Source organism: Protopterus annectens, chromosome 11.part0 (assembly GCF_019279795.1).
Source record: "Protopterus annectens isolate FY-2018-M chromosome 11.part0, PAN1.0, whole genome shotgun sequence".
Lineage (NCBI taxonomy): Eukaryota > Metazoa > Chordata > Ceratodontiformes > Protopteridae > Protopterus > Protopterus annectens.
In genome coordinates this window covers 398490436-398515864 of record NC_056745.1, presented here as the reverse complement: position 1 = coordinate 398515864, position 25429 = coordinate 398490436, and positions in this window count along the sequence as shown.

Sequence of the window (25429 nt, the reverse complement as noted above, 5' to 3'; positions counted from 1 at the left end):
CATCAATGTATTTCTCTGCTAGATGCAGCTGGCACTTCCAGCAAAGTTTAATCCTCCAGGAGTACATTAGGAGCGTAAGACCCACTGTTATTAAATGTCCTTTGGGAAATGTTATGAAGGCCCTTATCCCAACTGTGCTGCAGTACTTGTAGTGACAGGAAAAAGAATAGGTACAGCTGCTCTAGTTCCTTTGTCTTTGATGATAGCAGTGCTGGTTTATTATTGTATGTGGGAACAGCTGGCTAGTCTTGCAAATATGTGTGAAGATGGGGTTAAAAGAAGTAGACATTTATGCCAATACTTTTGAGACATATCTCTTGCACACTTATGAGACTATAGCCATCTAATGTGCTATTGACTGGACCTGTAGATGATGTGCAGGCGGCAGTGAAAAGGAAACATGTTTTTGTGTAATTACAATGGAATAGAAAGTTTGCTTTAGGAGATTTTATAGGTGTTTTCCTTGGGCAGTAAATGGTATACCACATCCCTAAAATACTGATATTTGAGCCTATACTGCAGACATGGCAGCTCTTAGTCATAACATGTTTGCTTCCCAGAACATGCCTGTGAAGCACATTTCATTTGAATATTATTATAATGAAGGAATCCAATAAGGTTTTCTTTATTTTTTTAGCATGAGTTTTTCATTACTGTGTTGAGGTGAAATAGTGAGTCTGTGTCAGTGTGCTTGAGTGCACCGTACATCAGAATGTGCCTTTGCATTGTTTTGTTAAACTTTCAGTTACATGTAGTGTTGTTTAATTCAACTGTGATGATCTTCTTCAGCTATATTATGTTGTGCAGCACACCTCCATTGCTAGGACTTAAGGTGCTTGGCTGCTGCTTTTGTAGCAATGTCTTCACTTGTACCACCATAAATCCCTGTTACTACTCTAGTGTGTACTACACATAATTATAATTATTGGAAACTGGTGCATGAATCCATCCATCATCCGGCCCGGGTCCATCCATCAATCAACAGCTTTTTCCCACTTGCACATGGAATCAGGATGTCACTTCAAAAGTGACAATCATCTAGAGCTAAGGTGTACACTACCAGGTGGGTAGCCCTACCATGGTAGTTCTTCTACACCATATACTCACATGCACACTCACACCTATGGCCACTTTAGAGTGTCCAATTTACCTACTGCATGTCTTTGGAATATGGGTGAAAATCAGAGCACCTAAAGGAAACCCACATGAAATAAGGGATGGCATGCAGACTCCACATAGAAAGCACCCCAGCTGAGAATTGAATCGATGAACCTCTTGCTGTGAGGCAACAACACTATCTGCTGTGCCACTGTGTCACCCTACTGCATGAATAGAACACAAATATTGATTTGTGTGTAACAGGAATCCCTAATCAATAGAGATTTGTAAATGTTAAAGCAATAGTTTTTAAATGAGATGCCTCATCTTGGGTAGTACTAATATTTTCTTTAGGTACTAGAGAGTGGTGACGTCAGCCTATATAGAAAAGAATAGACCATTATCTAGGAAATGACTCTTTAAGGTGCAAAGTACTGCAAATTGTTAATATCACAAATTAGCAGCTTCTACCTAGATGGTTACCATTATTGACCAACTGTCTGAAAAGTTATGTATTACACAAATTTTCAGCAGTTTTCGTGGAATCTGAAGTTTCATTGATGATTTTAGAAATTACAAGATTTCACAACAGAAACCAAGTGGGGCATGTCAGGGTTTCATAAGCTGGCACATATGAGAACTGCAGGTTTGAAAAATGATTTACAGATGTGCCAAGCGAGGATAGTTTCGGTTTTAATGGGTGGTGTGTGTGTGTGTGTGTGTGTGTGTTATTATTGTGGGGGGTAAATGCTTATAAAAGCATACAAAAACAGTTGGCTTTGTAAGGCAGATTCTGTATATTAACAAAATATAAAACACAGCCATATCAAATGTAAGCTGCACACTCTCGAAGATTAATCACTTCAGAACACAAGACTACATCATGTTCATTCACATGGAAAAGAAAGCATGTTTCGCGTATGTAGCAGATCATCTTATGTAGAGCTGATGTGTGTTAGTTTAAATAAAATGTAGAAAATGCCATAAAATGGCCACATTAACAGAATTTGCAAAATGTGATATAACAGGAAAGCACATTAATAGCAGATGTTTACTGCAGTTGGCAAGTGTCAGTAATAGTGATTTGGATCAAAATAGTGGAAAGGCAGAGAGTCAGGCAGTGTGAAGGCAAACTTAATCCGAAAATGTACATGATGTCTTGATAGGTATAGAGTTAAATAGTGTGATGGTATACCCAATAGAAGCCATTGTTGGATTCATAAAAAGTTCACAGCAATGCTATGTGGACATCTGAGATGTGCTCTGTTGAGAATTAATTTGATTCATTGAAGTCGGCTGTACAAATTGTTCAGCTGAGTGGTTGAAGCAACTGCATTTAGCAGTGCATCCTACCTATCCATCCTAGATGATTAAGTAATGGAAAACTCAGGCATACCTTACCTCATCTTGCGAAGCTTCCTTGCACTCACCATGATTCTCAGTCACTATCTGAAATATTAATTTGAGAGGTCTCTTAAAGAGAAACAGCATTCTGTATTCTGTCTTGGACCTGACAACAACTAGAAGATCCATTCACTGCATCTGTCTTGTATTCTTTAAGTAAGCGTAACTAGGGGTACTAGTGCCGTGGTGCAGCTATAGTCAGTGGAATTTATAGCAAAGCTTGTATTTAGATATTTTTTCTTTATTTTTGAGACTGTCCCTGCAGTGCTGTTTTAAATACATTTCCTATATGGTTTAGCTTCAAAGTCTGTGTTTGTGAATATATACTGAGTATTTTCTTATTCTTTTATTATTCATTATAAAATATATTTAAACATTTCATTGGGGCTGATCTTTGTGAGACATATTTAAGATTCTGAACAGTACTTGTGTATGTACTTGGTGACACTATGGGCCACTCCTTAAAATAGCCTTGTTTTTAGTCTAACTACCATTTGTAATTAATCATTAATATTACACAGTAATATTGGACATCCTTGTTAAAGCGGCCTTGGTGAAACGCTGATAAGAAGAGTTGGCTGGTGGCAGTGATAACTTCCTTCTAATCTGGGGTAAAAGGGGCATAGCCTTTTTAGTAAACCTGTGCCAGCCTTTCTATGATAATAATGTGTGCAAGTAAAATCAAACCACAGTAAGAGTGTGTAGCCGTCAGCTACTTGGGCAGGAACACAGGAAGTACTGGTTAGGACAGAGAGGGTGCTGAGAATGTCTTAGCTTGGCCACTTGGCCTGGGATCTCAACTCTATAGCTGTGTGCCAATGGGGAGTCTTGGCTGAGTAAATGTCTGTAGAAAGAGGGAGGAAAACCAAACCCGGAGGGAAAAATGGTCTCTGTGTAGTGCTTTTAAGGAGTTCCATTTGATACAGAAAACTACATTCCTGGAAATATTAGTGTGTGTAAAATGTCATCCCTCCCAGTGTATATCCCCACTGTTAACAGTGTGTGAGGATTAGTCTTGATTACTGGTCCAGTGGTGGGTCATTACATGAGCCATGCTAAAAAGTAGCAGGAGGATCTTTTTTTGTTAAACTTTCAGTTACATGTAGTGTTGTTTAATTCAACTGTGATGATCTTCTTCAGCTATATTATGTTGTGCAGCACACCTCCATTGCTAGGACTTAAGGTGCTTGGCTGCTGCTTTTGTAGCAATGTCTTCACTTGTACCACCATAAATCCCTGTTACTACTCTAGTGTGTACTTCACATAATTATAATTATTGTGAAACTGGTGCATGAATCCATCCATCCATCCATCCATCAACAACCCCTTTTTCCCACTTGCACATGGAATCAGGATGTCACTTCAGAAGTGACAATCATCTAGAGCTAAGGTGTACACTACCAGGTGGGTAGCCCTACCATGGTAGTTCTTCTACACCATATACTCACATGCACACTCACACCTATGGCCACTTTAGAGTGTCCAATTTACCTACTGCATGTCTTTGGAATATGGGTGAAAATCAGAGCACTTAAAGGAAACCCACATGAAATAAGGGATGGCATGCAGACTCCACATAGAAAGCACCCCAGCTGAGAATCGAATCGATGAACCTCTTGCTGCAAGGCAACAACACTATCTGCTGTGCCACTGTGTCACCCTACTGCATGAATAGAACACAAATATTGATTTGTGTGTAACAGGAATCCCTAATCAATAAGATTTGTAAATGTTAGCACAGTTTTAAATGAGATGCTCATCTTGGGTAGCATAATATTTTCTTAGGTACTAGAGAGTGGTGATCAACCTATATAGAAAGAATAGACCATTATCTAGGAAATGACTCTTTAAGGTGCAAGGCTGCAATTGTTAATATCACAAATTAGCAGCTTCTACCTAGATTGGTACCACATTGACCAACTGTCTGAAAAGTTATGTATTACACAAATTTTCAGCAGTTTTTGAATCTGAAGTCTCTGATGATTTTAGAAATTTTAAGATTTCACAACAGAAACCAAGTGGGGCATGTTAGGGTTTCATAATGGCACATGAGAACTGCAGGTTTGAAAAATAATTTACAGATGTGCCAAGAGATAGTTTGTTTAATGGGGGGGGGGGTAAATGCTATAAAAGCATACAAAAACAGTTGGCTTTGTAAGGCAGATTCTGTATATTAACAAATATAAAACACAGCCATATCAATGTAAGCTGCCACTGAAGACACTTCAGAACACAAGACTACTGTTCATTCACATGGAAAGAAAGCATGTTTCACTTACACATGTAGCAGATCATCTTATAGAGCTGATGTGTGTTGGTTTAAACAAAATGTAGAAAATGCCATAAAATGGCCACATTGACAGAATTTGCAAATGTGATATAACAGGAAGCACATTAATAGCAGATGGAAGTTACATTTCAAAATAGTGGAAGCAGAGAGTCAGGCAGTGTAGGCAAACACCGGAAATGTACATGATGTCTTGATAGGTATAGAGTTAAATAGTGTGATACATACCAATAGAAGCCATTGTTGGATTCATAAAAAAGTTCACAGCAATGCTATGTGGACATCTGAGATGCTCTGTTGAGAATTAATTTGATTCATTGTCATGTACAAATTGTTCAGCTGAGTGGTTGAAGCAATTGCTTAGCAGTGCATCCTACCATCCATCCTAGATGATTAAGTAATGGAAAACTCAGGCATACACCTCATCTGCAAGCTTCCTTGCACTCACCACATTCTCAGTCACTATCTGAAATATTAATTTGAGAGGTCTCTTAAAGAGAAACAGCATTCTGTATTCTGTCTTAGAAGATCCATTCACTGCATCTGTCTTGTTCTTAAGTAAGTTAACTAGGGTATAGTAATTCTTAGCTATAGTCAGGAATATAGCAAAGCTTAATTTAGATATTTTTCTTTATTTTTTGAGACTGTCCTGCAGTGCTGTTTTAAATATTTCCTATGGTTTTGAAGTCTGTCATTGTGAATATATACTGAGTATTTTCTTATTCTTTTATTATTCATTATAAAATATATTTAAACATTTCATTGGGGCTGATCTTTCTGAGACATATTTAAGTTTGAACAGTACTTGTGTATGTACTTGGTGACACTATGGGCCACTCCCAATAGCCTTGTTTTTGGTCTAACTACCATTTGTACTAATATTAATATTACACAGTAATATTGGGCATCCTTTGTTAAAGGCCTTAAAGTAGCTGATAAGAGTTGGTTGGTGGCAGTGATAACTTCCTTCTAATCTGGGTAAAAGGGGGCATAGCTAGTAAACCTTTGCCAGCCTTTCTCGTATGTGTGTACAAGTAAATCAAACCTCAAAGAGTGTGTGTCAGCTACTTGGGCAGGAACACAAAGTACTGGTTGGACAGAGAGGGTGCTGAATGTCTTAGCTTGGCCACTTAGCTGGGATCTCAACTCTATAGCTGTGCCAATGGGGAGTCTTATTGGTAATCTGTAGAAAGAGGGAGAAACCAACCCCGGAGGGAATGGTCTCTGTGTGCTTTTAAGGGAAGTTCCATTTGATACAGAAAACTACATCTGGAAATATTGTGTGTGTACTTGTCATCCTCCCACTGTATATCCCCCACTGTTAACAGTGGTGAGGATTGAGGCTCCTTGATTACTGGTCCAGTGGTGGGTCATTACATGAACCATGCTAAAAGTAGCAGGAGGGAAACTTAATAATTGTCAATGCATTTGTATATTTATACATGCAGGTTCATAGGTAAGTACTGGGCTAGCTGCCCTTGTAGGGCATTCTAATCCTAGTCACATTCCTTCCTGCCTCAGCTAAATTTATCCTCCAGTAGGTTCAATACATCTTCAGCCATTCACAATCAGCTCAGTGCATTGTTGCATTTTGGTTTTAAGATTATGGATATAACTAAAAAATGCCTTGTGATTGTATTTGGCTTGGATAGCTATTTTAGCCTCAGACTTGGCTTTGGTGGATTTTATTAAGCTCCTGAGTTGTTTATTTCAGTGACAAAGGCTTTAACATTCTGGAAATTACTGTTCATTTATTTTGAACAGAATTATTTTCCTGTTATTATAAAGCTTGTTGATACTATGGTTCCACCATATGGGTTTGTTTCCGGGGTTTGCCCTGCACTTGTTCCTACAGAGTACAGCTGCATCTATGCAACTGCTCACATGCTAGTATAGTGTGGCAGTGTATGTTTCTGCTTATTCAGTGGAATTAACTGGTTTTGGTGGGGATTTGAAACTTGCCAGTGTTATCACTTAGGAGTAGGTAGTTTGTCCTAAAGATATTTCTAAAGTCACCTTGAGATGAAGGTATCTCTGGCTTCAGTTTTATTTTGAAGGCTACTGCTTTATGGTCGGACCTAACAAGTAATGAAGATATGCAAGGAATGGTGCAAGATGTTCCCACATTAGTAAGGACAAGATCCAAGGCATTATTCTCCCTAGAGGCACAGTTTGTCAGAGCTGCTTGGAGTTTGACGTTCTAAGCCAGAAATCTGAAGTGCATCTAAGAGAATCCAAGGCATCCACCGAAATCTTCTAAACATAAGTAGAATTTAAAAATCTTCAAAAACAAACAGCACAACCAACTTGAAAAACAACAGATAAGGAGTCAGGAACTGCAGGCACTGAGACCATTAATAAAATAGTAAAAGTATACAAAATGTAATAAAACAACACAGTATGATTAAGCGCGTTTCATCTAGTTAGTAACTAGACTTCATCAGATAATGTTGAATAAATCACATTTTACTTATTTACTCTCTCTCCCCGCCCTAATTCTTGATTGCTTAATGACTGACAAATTACACAATACTTACCAATGCAAAGTACACTGAAATGCTGGAGTACATGCAATAGAATTTTATGCTGCCCATTTCCTAAGATTCTATTTGTCATACAAGTGCTATAAAGGTACATAATAAATGCTTCCAAAGTTCACATTTGGTTTTACATACTAAAATATTATAAACTTGTGATAAATAGTAAATTAAAATAAGTACTTCTACCAACAGCACACTCTGATCAAACCAAAGACAGAAATGTAGATAATTGTATATATACCCACATATATGTTCACAATTTTCTGTATGTTTTTATGTGTATTTTATAGGTTTTTTTATGTGTGCCTATAACTTTCCTCGATACTTGGTAGTTACTGGCTTCCTAACTAATACTTAATACCACAAATGGTAAAAATAATGAGGCTCTGAGGAAGAAAACAATATACTGAAGACTACTTACTATTTATCTAGTTAAATTCTTCAATCTTAAAAGGCACTGAATAGAGCAGGTTTCATTTAGGCCTGGATGGTTACAGGCATCTAAGCAGATTTGCCACATAAGTTCCAGCCTCTCTAAAGGACCGTGGACCACCCCTTATATCTTTCATGATGTGGTCTGTGACTCTAAATTTAAAATTGTGGGTAGGGTATGATTGGACATGATTCGCTGATTTTGCGTATTGTGTTGTTTTATTACATTTTTTTATACTTTTATTGTTTTATTAAAGGTCTCGGTGTCTCCAGTTCCCGACTCAGTATCTGTTGTTTTATAAGTAGAATTTAAGCCTTTTTCTTGCACTTGTGTACTGTTTTTCACTGTACTATCTCCTCATTTTATATTGTTTTTGCTGCTGTGACCATTTTATTCTGCACTTGTTTTTCGTGATTCATCTACTGTAAATAGCACAGGCTTGATTCAGACTTGCTGAATCTAGATTATATCACTAGAGCACTAAAACCAGCTATCTTACATTAAGAGGACCACCTGCACCCTAGTGGTATAATTGTGTAGCTCAGGAGCCATCAGATGCAGAGATTGCTGGGATAAAGGCTCATTGAGGGGCTTTTCTATTGGTAGACTGTGTTTGAACTGTTTAAAATTGTATTTAAGCAACACATTTGCGCTTAGCTGCCCAGTGTTCAGTGGGGTTTAGCACTCTTATGTATGGATGCAAATGCTTAGAAAGACCAATTTTCCCTAGGTAACTGCTAGGGAACCCTCCTACGCTTCCCTGCTTCTTGTCGCACAATGCATATGTGTACTGGTGCCCAGAGAGAAACCCAGCTGTGCATTTTGAGGCAGTGATGAACCTCCCCATTGATTAGTTGTTTTTACTAGTCCTACAGCAGAACCTGGTCCATCTAGGCCACTCCCCACTACTTGTTATAGAATACACCTGTCATAATGGATAGACAGTTTTCCCAGCCAGCCTGATTGACATGGGCATCCTGAGGCAATGTAGCAATTGCCTCATGTATACTGACAACCTATTAATCTAAAACATACAAACACAATATGTGAGAGATGTATCTATACTATGAATCTGGAATCAATGCTCTCTCTCTCTCATGTAACAACAAACCAGATAAACAGGTTGCCAGCACACACACTTCGCCTCTTCCACAAACCAAGCACATAACTCATAAACCCACATACAGGGAGGTACTCGCTAGAAGTTTACCAAAAGAGCAGAGACCTAGCAAGCACAAACCTTCTGTACACAATACAGTCTCAACCAAATCCACTACACATAAAAACACATGTATTAGAGTCTCAGTCAATAAGCTCCTAAGGCAAAACATGGCAAAACCAAATGCTTGGTCATAGGTGATGCCACAGTGAGACACACAGATGTCCCCCACACCAGGTTGGACAAGGAGAAGGTCACGGTCAGCTGCCTGTCAGGTGCCAGGATCCATCAAATCACGCATGCATGCACTCAAGTCTCTCAAGTACTGTTATGACTCTGTAATAATCCATGTGGGAGTGACTCACTGGAGACATGACTGAGCTTTCAGATTGTGTCCCAGGCAGGTATGTCCCTAGCCCTAAGCAGCATTTTACCTCCATCCAGGATGGTGCTTCAGTACAAACAAAAATGATTGACTTCAATAATTGGCTTAGCTTCTGGTGTCAACTCAGGGAGATACAGTATCTATCAGCCTAGGATGATATGGTCGACAGAACATGCTGCTTTGCCAGAGGTGGTCTTCATCTGTCACCTCTTGGCTTTTGGTTACTGGCAAAGGTACTTGCCTCCCCCATAGTGCCTTTTTTAGGCAATGTCATAAAAACAAAATTCTCAATTTAAAAATATCCTCTTGAAACAAACTTAAGGTTATGCTACTTAATGCTAGGAGTCTAAATCAGAAACTGGACTCACTGTAAGCACTCTTTACTTTGGAAGATGCCGATATTTGTGCAGTCATAAAGATGTGGGTCAAAGCTGCAGAGAGTACTCTAGCCATGCAAGGCTACAATGCCTTCCACACGTTCAGATCCCAAAATGAATGTAAAAAAAACAACAGAGGAGGTGTATCCATCTTCATTAAATACAGATGCAACTCGAGACTGGTTAAACAGTATGATGACTGCCTAGAGTTACTCCAAGTCCAACTAACTTTAGAAAACACCCCCCCCCATGTCATTGTTAACTATAGGGTCCCCTACCATGAACTATGAAAACCATATTGCCTACCTGGACCTATCTGAGTCACTCACAATACAGCTAAACACCTTGGTGATGAGTGACTTTAACTATCCTTCCATCAATTGGGAAACATATATGAGCACAATCACACTCACCTTAAGATTCCTGGCCTTCATCACAAATGCTGTGGAACCGATAGTCTTCACACCGACAAGGATCTCTTGTATCCTTGACCTAGTACTCAACAGCATGGGGGATCGCTGCATGTCTGGAACACTCCCTGGTAAAGTCTAATCAAAAATCATTCTTGTTCGAAGTAAGAATTGTACCTGACCCCCCCCCCCCAACCACCCCTGGAGCAAAAAGGTTGAAAACTTTCTCCAAAGCAAACTATAGCCTCCTAAGCAATGGGATAAATAGTTTCAAATCCCCTGCCATCACTGACAGCAATGACTCCTATATGGAGGTGTACACAAATGACCTGTTATAAACACCTATATACAAATGTATAGACTCTGCATACCAGAACGGATCAAAACAAGGACTTCACGAAAAAATAAGCCACCCTGGTGGATATCTAGCATAAATAGGTTATACAATAAGAGAAAGAAACTGCTAATAAAGAACAATAGGGAACACAGTGAAAAGTGAAGAAACACCCTCTACAACTTGAACAAGCAAATTAGATGTCTTTCAAATTCCTCTAAAGCTAATTATGAAATGAAATTAGGATCCCTAGCTAAGGATAATCACAAGGCATTCTTTAGCTATGTCTGAAATCTAAAAGGGAAGGACCAGTTTTGTGCCAAATTAGTAGTGGTCAGTACCATTCATATTGAACCTGAGGACATCGCAAACCTGCTAGAAGACAGGTTTGGTGAAAACTTCACCCCCCCCCCCGATCCCCATCAGACATACTCCAAAGCATACCTGCCACCAATCCTCTACCTTGTATCTCCAAAGAGCAGATCATAACCACACCCCCCAAGGCCAAAAACACTGTCTCTATGGGACCTGATAACATCCCAGGCTGCTTACTAAATGGTCTAAGACAGGAGTTAGTGGAACCACTGGGCAATCTCTTCAACCACAGTCTAAGTACTGGCTTAATTCCAGCTGAGTGGAACACAGCAACTGTAATGTCCATACACAAAGGGTTTTTTTCAAATGATTCTGTGAACTATAGACCCATAAGCCCAACCAGCCTCATCTGTAAGGCCATGGAGAGAATGCTCATGGACCTAATAAACAAAGATATAGGTGACCCTCAGACTCCTGACCTGACCCAGTTTGGGTTTGTTAAGAGCAGATCATGCCTGCTAAACCTGGTGAAATTCAAGAATGTCAACAAAGCCCTAGATGAAGGCAAAACAGTACATGTTGCCTACCTTGAGTTAGCCAAGCCCTTTGACACAGTCCCAAGTCAGGCATCACTGAGAAACCCACCCAGCTGGGGATTAACCCATGCATCATTAGATGGGTAAGACAACTGGCTCACCGACAGAATGCATACAGTCAAATTTGGACTTTACACCTCTGCCAGCAGGCCTGTTAGTGCTGTTCCACGAGGATCTGTGCTAGGCCCCCTATTGCTTGGAATCTATTTCTCAGAAATCCATGAGAAAATAGATGGCCTGTGGCTTACAAAGTTTGCTGATGACTGGAAACTAGGTGCAATCATTGAATCTCCCAGTGATGTCAGCATACTAGAAAATGGACTTACACTGATAATTGATTGGTGCCAAAGCCATAGACTTAAACGTAACTGAAAAAATGCATTATCATCCCCTTCAGCAAAGGAGAAGTCCCTGCAAATTACAATATTAATAATACCCCCCAAGCTCAAACTTATGGTGAGAGATCTGGTAACGCAGGCTGATAGCAACCTTAACTTTGATCATCATGTGTCCACAGTGGTAAGGAAGGCCTTCTATGTTAGACATCTCATAAGTAAGGGCATAGCATCCAAAGCTCAGAAGGTTATAACTCCCCTCTACTTGTCCCTCATCAGACCAATAATAGAGTAAAATGCTACCTTCTGTATGTATCTCACCAGACACCTGCAGTAGCTGGCGAGACCTCAGAGGTTTCTTACCAAGAAAATTCAGGGCCTTCAACACATGACCGACATAGTCAGTCTGAAGGCCCTGTAACTGTACTCTGTATCATATAGACTGCTTAGAGGCAACTTGTGCCTGGACTACAGAGCAATCTTGGACCCTGCCTTAATGGAAATACTGCACATCAACATATCAAATGACACAAGATCCACTTGTCTGTGGACCTTAACCTAGCCTGCAATACTAACAGGACATGCTGGACATGCAGATGTGTCTCCTAGAGGTTGCCACTCGTATGGAACAAACTCCCAATTCACGTTAAACAGCTCCTCAATGATCGTATTTAAGCGTATCTTGGACAATTGGATAGGAAACCATACATTTACCCTAGGGGTATTACCTATGTCCCTCTTGGACAGGGGCAGATAGATCTAACCTTAGATTCACTTTGCAGATACAGACTATATATCTTGATCTGTAAGGGAATAAGGGTATATCATGACTCTGCTATAAAGGCCCCAGGGCCAATAGCCTAGTAACCTTCTATGATAGTGTGTACTGTAATTATTCCAGGGCATTTGTATTAACAGATTCTAGGAATCTTTGTACTTGTGTACTAGTGGTAGTGTGTTTCCCAGTCTATATTTGGATAGTGTAGATCACCTAGGAAATGCTAATGGGGTTAATACTGTGTGATTCTAGTTTCTGTGGATATGCATTGTGTGTGTGTGTGTGTGTGTGTGTGTGTGTGTATGTGTGTGTGTGCGCGTATATACATATACACACACACACACACACACACACACATATATATATATATATATATATATATATATATATAGGTCTAGGACTTTTCACTGAAAGTCAAATGACTGTGCACAAATCAGTTAGTATATATAGTAAGGGGGTGTTTTGGATATATATATATATATATATATATATATATATATATATATATATATATATATATATATATTAAGTTCAGAAAAGAGTAATTTATTGGAATTGCAAGTATCCATGTATGAAGTTCAAATATTTAAAATAGGTGGGGGGCTATGCCCCCCACACCACCCTTACTATATATACTAACTCCAGGGTCACACAACAGTGAGGAAAAGGCCATATATAACTTTCAGTGAAATGTGTTTCAGTGAACTGTGTTTTCAATGAATTGACCTTTCAGTGAATTGTGCACAGTCAAATTTGCTTTCATTGAATAGTCCTAGACTCATATATATATATATATATATATATATATATATATATATATATATATGTATACACACACATATATATGTGTGTGTATGTGTGTATGTCTATATATATATATCTATATATATATATATATATATATATATACATGTGTGAGTATATATATATATATATATATATATATATATATATATATATATATATATATATATATATATATATATATGTATATGTATATACACACATACATACATACATACTTACATACATACAGTGGATATGAAAAGTGTACACACCCCTGTTAAAATGCCAGGTTTTGTGTGATATAAAAATATGACACCACAGTAAATCATTTCAAAACTTTTCCCACCTTTAATGTGACCAATAACCTGTACAATTCAATTGAAAAACAAATCTGTTAGGCGAAAAAAATAAAAAAAATACAGTACACTGGTTGCATGAGTGTGCACATTCTTAAACTAATACTTTGTTCTGTGTGCACACCCTTAAACTAATACTTTGTTGAAGCACCATTCTGTGGAAGTTGGCATTACCAAATACTGGTATAACTGAAACAAATTCTGAACCCTTTAACTCCATACTGTTCTGGACCCAAGAAAAAGCATTACCATGGGTCCAGAATGAGGGCAAGTTTGTACACTTGCAGTTGATAATGTTTGTTTTCAACATTCCGATGTTCATGGTGTAGGAATCGTGCTGGTGAACTCGACCCACGTATGTGGCAAGTTATTGATAGGAAACCATAGATATCTGTATATATCTCTCTCCATATTTATACTGCAGCACAGGTTAAAGCGGCATTGTCTAAGGCTAGGAATACAGCTTCCATGGGACCCGACAATATCCCTGGCTGTGTTCTACATAAACTACAAAATGAACTGGCACCCCACCTGTGTGCCCTGTTCAATCATAGCCTCACCTCAGGCTTTGCCCCTACAGAATGGTGGACTGCTACAGTCATCCCTCTCCATAAAGGGGGAGTGACTACAGACCTTGGGAATTATCACCCCATTAGCCTGACTAGTCTGATATGTAAGGCTATGAGCATGTCATCATGGACCTAATTAACAAGGATATAAGGAATCTCCAAACTCTGGATCCCACGCAATTTGGTTTTGTGAAAGGTAGATCATGCCTACTCAACCTGGTTGACTTCAGTCAGTCACCAGAGCTGTGGATGAGAGCAAGGCAGTTCATACAGCCTATCTTGATCTGGCCAAGGCCTTTGATACCATTCCCCACTCAGGAACTATTGATAGACTCAACAAACTAGCCATCAACCCCTATATCACTAGGTGGGTTGTAAATTGGCTCACAGATAGAACCCATAGTGTGAAAGTAGCAGACTCGAAGTCAGACTGCCGACAAGTCATGAGTGGTGTCCCACAGGGATTGGTCCTGAGTCCTCTCCTGTTTGGCATCTACTTCTCAAAAGGCCAGGCTAACATGGAAGTACTCTGGCTGATCAGCTTCACCAACGATTGCAAGCTGGGAGCTGTTATTAACTCCCCAAGTGATGTAGACATCCTACAGAAAGGCCTCACTGAGATCAATGACTGTTGTCAAAACCATGGCCTTACGCTTAATGCCAAAAAATGCATCATCATTCCCTTTGGGAAAAACTCAATTCTCACTAATTACCACATTGATGGCAGCCCACTGAACACTGAAGGTGTTATAAGAGATCTGGGGACACAGGTTGACTGCAACCTCTCCTTTGACCACCACATTACCCCTGTGGTCAGAAAGTCCTTCTATGTGGCACATCTACAGAATAAAATAAAGCGTTTAGTCAACAGAAAACCACCAAAGAACTAGATAAACACTTGCTGCCTCAGACTCCACAGGAAGACACCATCAAGTGGATGACTTCTTTAATGCAAAAACACACAAATGTTGAGCTCTTTCATCCACTATAATGTGGACTTCATCAGAACAACATGTAAACTCAATTGCACATTTAAATACACCATTTTTGGCACCAAAACCTCTCTCCATAAAAGCACAGCTTCCCTTAAAGTGAACCCATCTTCAAAATTTAAACAACTTGTCATATATTTAACCTAAACACTATACATTATTATTACAAGGCACTAATAAATGATTCATTTGCTTATATCTAAATATTTGGTAATTGTCACAAACCACATCAGACTATCATAAAAATGACAAGAAATGATGTAAACATATTTCTTATGTATAACCACAAATGTGGTTTGTGACAATTACAGTAAGTACAATGTTCGATTTTGACCACCAGGCAATGCCTGTATGAAGTTTGAGTGCTTTTCTTGTGTCTCTGTTGGAGTCTTCCTACAGGCTGAAGATTGGGAGGTTGACTGGACAAAAAGCTCAAGAGTTCATTGAAATAGTCAGGGTTCTAGTATCTCAGGAAGAAGAGGAAATAGATGTAACTGAAGAAGAATGTCAATGCCTCATAACATTTGTGAGGACTATAAAACAGATATGTGGCTGAGCCAGGTATGGAAATAAGGTATACAAGGAAAGCTGGTGGTAGAATGCAGAACTTCAGGAAGTCATCAGAAGAAAGGAGTAGTGCAGGAAAAAGTGGGAGATAGAAAAGATTAACCAGGATAAGGATAGATACAAATTATCTAGTAAACAGGCTAACAGAGCAGTTGCAATAGCAAAGAACAAGGCATCAGAGGCACTCTACTAGCTTGTTAAAAGTTACTCGGTAGATTGGCACAAAGAAACTCAGGCTGCAAGGAAAACACAGAAAGATAAAGAAGAGGGGTATCGTACACCTTTTATAAGGAATATCAGCAACAACCTGCTCACTAGCCCACAGGAGATCAAAAGCAAATCCAAGGAGTACTTCTGGTAGCTTCTAAGTGAAGAAAATGCCACCTAGTCCACTCACACTAGGTAAAATTCCAAAATGTGTTTTATTTAGTGCTTTCATCTAACTTACAATTTAGACTTCTTCAGAATGCAAAAACTTCATCCAAAATTCCTTTTAAAATATCCTGACATGAGTAATTTTCTAAATTTAAAGTGACAGCGAAATAAGCAATTTCATATATATATATATATATATATATATATATATATATATATATATATATATTAAAACCTACGTATAAATTAAATAACGAGTAATTTTTGCACATATCCAGATTTTTATCAGTATGATAAGATAGATAAATAGAATGTGTAAAATATACATACCTAAAGACACATCAGAAATACATTACTACAAGACACCTAAACTTAGTCACAGTAAGCTGTTAATAGGGACCCCATCACTAATTCCCAGTGTGACAGTAGCATAAATAAAATTTCCATAAAACTTCTCTAGATTGCAGTAGAAACTTTCCAGTCCCCTCTCCCACAAGGTGGTAAAACCTTCTCCAAGACAAAAAAAAAGTAAATTTGGTGAACCCATTAACAAGCAAGAGAATGTTGAAATGATGCATTTGTGTTGTCATTAGTTATTGACCTGAAATTGTGCTCATATGTACATTATCTCAATACATTCCATTTTAACTTTGCAGTACACTGAATGGGACTAAAACAATGCTATATATCACACCCTTAATGGCACAGATGTACTTCCCTTGCAACCTAAGGTCTTGGGAGAGGTTACTACCTGAATAAAAGATCCCTCATACATAGCAGGGCATTGACTACATGCTCCACACCTGACCATCACACCCCCATGTTTGTTAATAGTGGGTGTTCATGTTACAACAATATTTTTTAGGTTACTCCCCCTTTTATAAAAAAAAAAGTTGATACTGTGTTAGGGTTACAACATTTTGTCTAGATCTTAGTGCAGATGTGTGACACTATGAACTGTTAAATACTCCTGAAAGATAGCGAATTGGAAAAACAACAGATAGAAAAAAAGCAGCTATGCGCAAAAACGCCACACACCTCTCTCACAGAGTAGTTCAGCTAAAAGAAGGAGTCCTTTCTTTAAAATATCCAACAATATTAGACGAAGAAGAGATTCTTTCATGCTAACGCGAGCTTCCTCAGAACTGTTAAATAGATTATTTCTGTAGTACATGGTTTGATCCCTTCAGCCTTCATTTGTCTTCCATCCAACTCTGGCAAGTTACTTCACCATACAGGACTCCTAAGCTGTTGCTGAAGAGGGAGACTATTTCAATGGGCTGTCCCAGCCTGTCAGCAAATACAATACATATTTGACTTTTGAACTCCTGCCCCATTCACAGACACTAATTATTACTTTACTGTATGCTTTTTGAATATGAACCTCTGCCTGTGTCTTGTAGTTTAATGGGCTACCAGATGCCTTTTTACTTAATGTGACTTTTAAGTCAAGATAAGTTTACTGTTTCTTATGCCATTAATATTTTTTCAGTGTGAGAGTTTTGTTTTGTTTAGAAAATGGCCAACAATATTTTTTCTGTAAAATTTGAAATTAAAGTTTTAAATGAAATCTAAATCTTTGTGATACTTGTAAAAGTAAAGAAGAAAGTAATATTTACACTGACTGGTTTGAACAGCATTTGTGGTAATTGCAGAGAGACAGCCAAGTAATAGGATACTGGAATGGATGACAGAGGCCTGATCTATTACCCTGCATAGGGGCCCCATTTATCTGCAGTCTGGCTGTGTAGACTCTGGTTGTATATAAAGCAGCAATACTGCATTATTAGCCATTCAGCTAGGTCAGCTGTATACCGAGTGATGTCAGAGGGGAATAGCTATTCTTGATAACAGAGAAGACATACAGAGGTCAAAATTTAGCTGCAAGTGTTCAGCTGTGTAAGGTGCCCCTCAAAAAATAGTATGTTGTATTTAGTAATATTTCTGTTTTTTTTGTTTGACTTATGGTTTTAGAACAAAAGCTGCTGCAGCATTTATGTTGTCTTTAATTGTTTTGCTTTATTCATTGCATTAAAGAAAAAATAATTCATTAAGAGGGCTGGGTTGTGTATTATAGTTTTTATGTGCTGTATTTTAGTATTGTATTTTTGCAATACCTTTTTTACAACCTCCAGCTTCTGCAAACAGGTTGACACTTGTCAGGTCATAAAGTCTGCATTATTTTGAGGGATGATCAGAGCTGGCTGATCTTTAGCATCTGTTATAATGTAATTGTTGCATACTACCATGGTACAGTCTTCTCCATAAAGACTGGATTGTAAACAGTTCTGCACTTAGTCAGAAACTGTTACTTTTGGCATTTAGGGCAGAGGACGAAAACTCTGACTTCTTAATGAGTTGCTGCCTGTGACAAGTTCACTTTACCTCCTGTAAATAACCTCATGTTTAGGAATTTTCAGCAAATATTCTATCAGTGGAAACAGGCCTATGGCAAGAAAAATATTTGTATTTGTGTGCTGCTTGGGCATTTGTGTTTTGATTTCATTTACTAAAGATTAACAAAAATAGAATGTGAAAGATCATCTTCAGATGTCCAAAATTACTTAGCTTGGAATATAATTTGATTCCCTTCCCTGACTTGAGTATGACTGAGTCTTGTCATATAGCTGATATCCAGTGAGCTAACATGACTGCCAGAGAGGAACTGTACAAATCAAAAATATAAAGGCAAGTTCTTGCCCTCCCCCAGGTCAAATACCCATGACGGATTAATTACCAGAGATAAAAATGAAGAAAATATGTTTTAAGTTACCCATCTGTCATATGAAAAAAAGATGCATAGCACTCAACTCTTTCTAATTTTTGCTCATACTCTTGTCCCTAATAAAATGTTTGATTTTCTGCTAAATGACTGCATAATGCAATTAGTCAGTAATGGCACACACTACAATTTCATACTATTACTTCAGAAATGCATGTTGGAAAAAAACAGTTCTCTTAATTTATCAAATGAATTACAGTAATATTTAAAAACAGTCTTTGATTTTAGATCTTTGCCCTTCATTATTGTATTTTTTTTTTGTATTTCTCCTAATTCTTGAGCAAAGAAGTTGAGACATATACACGTAAGGACAAAAAATAATGAGTCAGCTGTTGAGCACGGGATGAATACAAGTCATATCGCTAAGTACCAAATATCTACCTCAAAGTCACCATCAGCTACGATAACAATAAATGACCTCAACAATAATACAGATAGATGCATCAAACCCAAAGCATATAGCCTTTGCAGACTATTGCAACAAGTAGTATAATATGCATGCATGTGTCATTTAGGAGGAGCCCACATACATTACAACAAATTCAAAGAGAATTATAATCGAAACAGTTAACATTTGGATGAATGACAAGGCTTGTTTTAGAACTGTTGTAGGTATTTTATACCTTCTGTACTGCAAGTTTCTTGCCATTTGTCTTGATGTAAATGCCTTTGCTTTATTCATACTATTGTCTGCCTGAATTTGTCTTTATACTGTGGCCCAGGTCATGGTTGAAAAGGATCTCGGGTCCATTTCACCTACCCAGTGACAAAACAATATATAAATAACTAAATGAAGCCTGTCTCAGAATAAACTATGGGAGGTATAAGCAAATTATTAAGGGATATTTATTTTATTTACGGGGTTATTTCCATTTTCAGAGGTTGCAATGCTAGTAATTCTTATAAAGAAAGCAAAGGAAGACACTGTAGTTATTCAGCATATTATAAATAAAGCAACATGATGGATAATTTGTGGATTAACCATATACGTATTTTTTTACTACAGGTACAATATATGTAAAGAAAGATAACGGCTAGACTATGAGTGGTAAATAAAAGCATAAGTGAAGGAAAGGTTGAAAAGAGTAGTACAGTACAATAAAGACTAGAGAAAGTAGGAGCTTAGATTGTATGACAGAAAATGATAAAGGCATTCAGAAAGGTAGAGAGAAAGGTGAACTAAATCAGCGGTGATAGATTAAAGTAACAGAAGATAATTAGCTATTGTGGGCTGTAAAATACAGTTAAGAGGATTGGTTAGGAGGCATACCTCTTAGTTTTTCTGCTCAAGAATCGCAGGCAAAGCCAAAAAATAATGCGGGAAAAAGACCCCATATCACGGATAAATTTAAAATATTACTCTAATTAGTTTCAAAAAGTTAAAATAACAGGTTTTCAATCAGTATGTATTTTCTGAACAATAATAATTATGAAAATCTAAGATCCAGCATTATTGATTTAAAATAATCCTCTGGAATTTAAGGTAAAATCTGTGATTTTCTGCGGAATCCGTGATAGTTAAGAGCTATGCATGGTAATTATCATGTTGTCTAACAATTAAGACAGGACAATGCCTTTCTAAAATGAGGCTTACAGGATTGTTTAAAATTGGCAGGGACATCAATTGCTCTGACTCTGAAGGGAAGAATGCTGCAATCTCTAAGCATAAACGTGTAAGGGATATAACTGGTACATAACTGGCTTTAATTTCAATAGGGCAACTGGTATGTAACTTGGCACTAGTTAATAATAGTGTTAATACATTTCAACTATTAGTTTATTTGTGAAGTAAAAGTTAAATAAAGTCATAGTTTTACTGCTGCTGGCTGGACGGATCATGCCAGCTGTTTTATAAGGGTCACTTCTTGCTGAGACTGTAAAGCCTCTCCACTCCTTTTTATACACCAGAGCATGAAGCATCATACATTACATTTCTTAAAAACTGCATCAGTACATTTGTCCATTCCTGTCATATAACAATTCCTGTTATAAGGTCCATAACAGAATTCACTCTAATTACTTTCAGAGAGTGAGAGGTATTAGTCTACAACGCAATTAGGGAAAAAATGAGGCTTGCCTTTTCCATTGTCCTTTATGCACATGTCTGCAATGATCAAATATTACATTTATTACAGAAAGTAAGCCAACACACCTCATATGAGAAATATTACACTTGGGCTGGACTTTGTTCTAATCCCTGATGTTCCCAATCTGTACGCCTTGTATTTGTGATTTGTGTGCCTTATATTTCTAATGTTCCTTTAAATCCTTCACTATTCACTTTGCCATCTGCTATATGTTTCCTCGCTATAGCCTTCCTTCCTGTCTGTGCAAACACCCACCTATATCATAGGCTTCTAAATGTTTAGAACTCATTCATGTTTTTTTTTTGTTCTCTAGCTTCTTCGGAAGACAAGTACCATGTTTTAGTAGTTTAGTTTGTGGCTGGGAACTCCCAAAGTCCCCAATGCATGTGATAAGTTTAACGTGTCATTTCTTCCATCCCATACCAGTGTTACTGCATTCTTGTGTAAGTCAGTGGCATGCTAGATGATTTTCATTACACTTTTCTAGGTATTATATGGTGACACAGTGTGTGTTCACACACACATCATTCATAATGCCCTTTATGTTTTCACTTTTCATGTACTTCTCTTTGTTTCGCCAAACTTTTTATACTTCTACATTCAGATTTCTGACCCTTTATTCTGTTATGTACCTCCCTCCCCTTGCTTTGTATTATCTTTCTTAATATATGGTAGTTCATAATCATTTCACCATCATATCTGTACTTCCCACATTCTCAGTTTTAATGAGAAAAAGTAAAGTATGTTTTATTTTCTACATTAGGAACCTCATCTTCTGCTCAAGCCTTACTTATATAATGTATTTTATATTTCCTTCTCTTCCTTTACATTGAAGGTAGTGATCTCCTAGTTCAGCATTAACAACTTAAGGTTTTCTATGAATGTAGTTTAGTTTGTTTCCTATATTCTAGTCTTATTCCAAAAACTGATTTCTTACTCCTGTATCCAGTAGTCAGTCTGCTGCAACCTCAGTCTTATGGCTGGTATCTCACTTAGACATTTATGTTGTGTTTTATGTTTAAGCATCACTGTATTACACTTCATACAATTCTGGATACGTACTGCCCTATCTCTTTTACTCTCTTGTTACAATTGGTACACCCTGACATTGCACTGCACCATAAAAGAGCTGTTATCAAATCTGGACAGTCTTTCTGTTTTGCCTTTGACATTCCTATTTCATTTAGTGATAACAGTATTTAGCTGATTCAGTAGTTCTGTGCCCTGTTCCTTTAGTGATGACAACATACACCTGAATCAGTACTGCTGTGCCTGGTTCCTTCAGTGTTTACAACATACACCTGATTCAGTACTTCAGTGCCTCGGTTCCTTCAGTGATTACAACATGCACCTAATTCACTTTTCCTGTGCCTGGTTCCATGAACAGTTACAACATACACCTGATTGAGCCTGGTTCAGTGATTATAACATACACCTGATTCAGTACTCCTGTGCTCGGTTCCTTAGTGATTACAACATACACCTGATTCAGTATTTCTGTACCCAGTTACTTCAGTGATTACATTATACACCTGATTCAGTACCCCTGTGCCTGCTTCCTTCAGTGATTGCAGTATTCATTACCACTGTACCTGTTTCTTTCAGTGGGTATAACATACACCTTAGTCAGTACTCCTGTGCTCGGTTCCTTAGATGATTACAACATACACCCCTATGAATTCTCCTGTGCCTGGTTCCTTAAGTGTTTACAACATGCACCTGATTCAGTACACCTGTGCCTGCTTCCTTCAGTGATTGCAGTTTTCAGTACCACTGTACCTGGTTCCTTCAGTGATTACAATATACACCTGATCCAGTACTCCTGTGCTCAGTTCCTTCTGTGATTACAGCATGCACCTGATTCAGTACCCCTGTGCCTGCTTCCTTCAGTGATTGCAGCTTTCAGTACCACTGTACCTGGTTCCTTCAGTTATTACAACATACACCTGATCCAGTACTCCTTTGCCAGGTTCCATCAATGATTACAACATAAACCTGATTCAGTACTCATGTGCCCAGTTCTTTCAGTGATTACAACATACACCTGATTCAGTACCCCTGTGCCTGCTTCCTTCAGTGATTGCAACTTTCAGTACCACTGTACCTGGTTCCTTCAGTGATTACAACATGCACCTGATCCAGTACTCCTGTGCCCAGTTCCATCTGTGATGACAACATGCACCTGATTCAGTACACCTGTGCCTGCTTCCTTCAGTGATTGCAACTTTCAGTACCACTGTACCTGGTTCCTTCAGTGATTACAACATGCACCTGATTCTGTAATCCTGTGCTCATTTCCTTCACTGGTTCTAACGTACACCTGATCCAGTACTCATGTGACCTGATTCCTTCAGTGATTACAACATGCCCTGTATTCTTTCAGTGGTTGTAATATACACCTAATTCTCTACTTCTGTGGTTGGTTCCTACAGTGGTTACAACATACACCTGATTCAGTATTCCTGTGCCCGGTCCAGTGGTGATAGCAACATTCCCTTGATTCCCCTGTGCCCGGTTCTTTCAGTGATTGACATACACCTGGTTCAGTACTCCTGTGACCATTTCTTTCAGTAATTACAACATATACCTGATTCAGTACTCCTGTGACCATTTCCTTCAGTAATTGCAACATACACCTGATTCAGTACTTCTGTGCCCCAGTTCCTTCAGTGAATACAATATATGCTTGATTCAGTACTTTTGTGCCCCAGTTCCTTCAGTAAATACAATATATGCTTGATTCAGTACTTCTTTGCCCCAGTTATTTTGGTTGTTATAACATACACCTGATTCTGTACTTCTGTGCCCGGTTCTTACAGTGATTACAAAATATACTTGATTCAGTATTCCTTTGCTCAGCTCCTTCAGTAGTTACAGCATACACCTGAGTCAGTACTCCTGTATCTTGGTTCCTTCCGTGGTTACAACATACACCTGATTCTGTACTTCTGTGCCTGGTTGCTGTAGTAATAACATACACCTGATTCAGTACTCCTGTATCTTGGTTCCTTCAATGATTACAACATACACCTGGTTCAGTACTCCTGTGCCAGGTTCCATCAATGATTACAACATAAACCTGATTCAGTACTCCTGTGCCCAGTTCTTTCAGTGATTACAACATACACCTGATTCAGTACTCCTGTGCCAGGTTCCATTAGTGATTGCAACATACACCTGATTCAGTACTCCTGTGCCAGGTTCCTTCAGTGATAACAACATACACCTGATTCAGTACTCCTGTGCCAGGTTCCTTCAGTGATAACAACATACACCTGATTCAGTACTCCTGTGCCAGGTTCCTTCAGTGATAACAACATACACCTGATTCAGTACTCCTGTGCCAGGTTCAATTAGTGATTACAACATACACCTGATTCAGTACTCCTGTGCCCAGTTCTTTCAGTGATTACAACATACACCTGATTCAGTACTCCTGTGCCAGGTTCCTTCAGTGATAACAACATACACCTGATTCAGTACTCTTGTGTCAGGTTCCATCAATGATTACAACATACACCAGATTTGGTACTCCTGTTCCAGGTTCTTTCAGTGATTGCAACATACATCAGATTCAGTACTTCTGTGTCAGGTTCCTTCAGTGATTACAGCATACATCATATTCAGTATTTCTGCGTAAGGTTCCTTCAGTGATTACAACACACTCGATTCAGTACTCTTGTGCTTGGCTCCATCAGTGGTTACAACATACACCTGAGTGAGTACTTCTGTGCCCTGTTCCTTTGATTAGACCCTGATTTAGTACTCCTGTAATAATTTCCTTCAGTGATTACAACATACACCTAGCACAAAGACATGCTGCAAACCTATAAAATGCAGGAACAATCCCTGGTTAGATTGACCCTGTAGTAGGTACTTTTAAAGATTCAGTGCATTTCAATTGGTCTGGCTCTGATACAGCAGCCCTTGTTCCTAGAAGGGCTGATAGAACATGTTGTCTTCTCTAAGAATGTACTGTGTAGCCATAGCTTATATGTCATGAGCAGCCTTTGACAATGTCAGGTCTGCTGCAAAATCCTGTGCCTCAAGCTTATGCGCTGCAATGATTTGGGCTAGTTTGGATAGTAGGTATTTACAGCCTACTTTCCATAAGGATACTGATATTTCATAGGAAATTCTTGAACAAAACTACAAGGGCCAAGCCTGATTGAGTAAAGACATCACTGCAAAACTCCCCATCATTAGTCTGTCATGGTGTACACAGCTTTTGATATTGTTTGTGGTGTTGCCTAAATCTTTTCATTCCTTCAGACAGAGAGGCAGACAGCAGGCAAAGCCACTACTTCAAACTGTGCTGACAATGTCAGTGGGAGTTATTTTTAGCTCCTGGCCTACATTGCAGCCTTAATCCTTAAAATTGCACACACTTATTACATAAGAGTGATGCAGTGGAATCTGAAAATGTATTGGCTCAAAATTCATGTGACCTGTCTGCCTTATTTC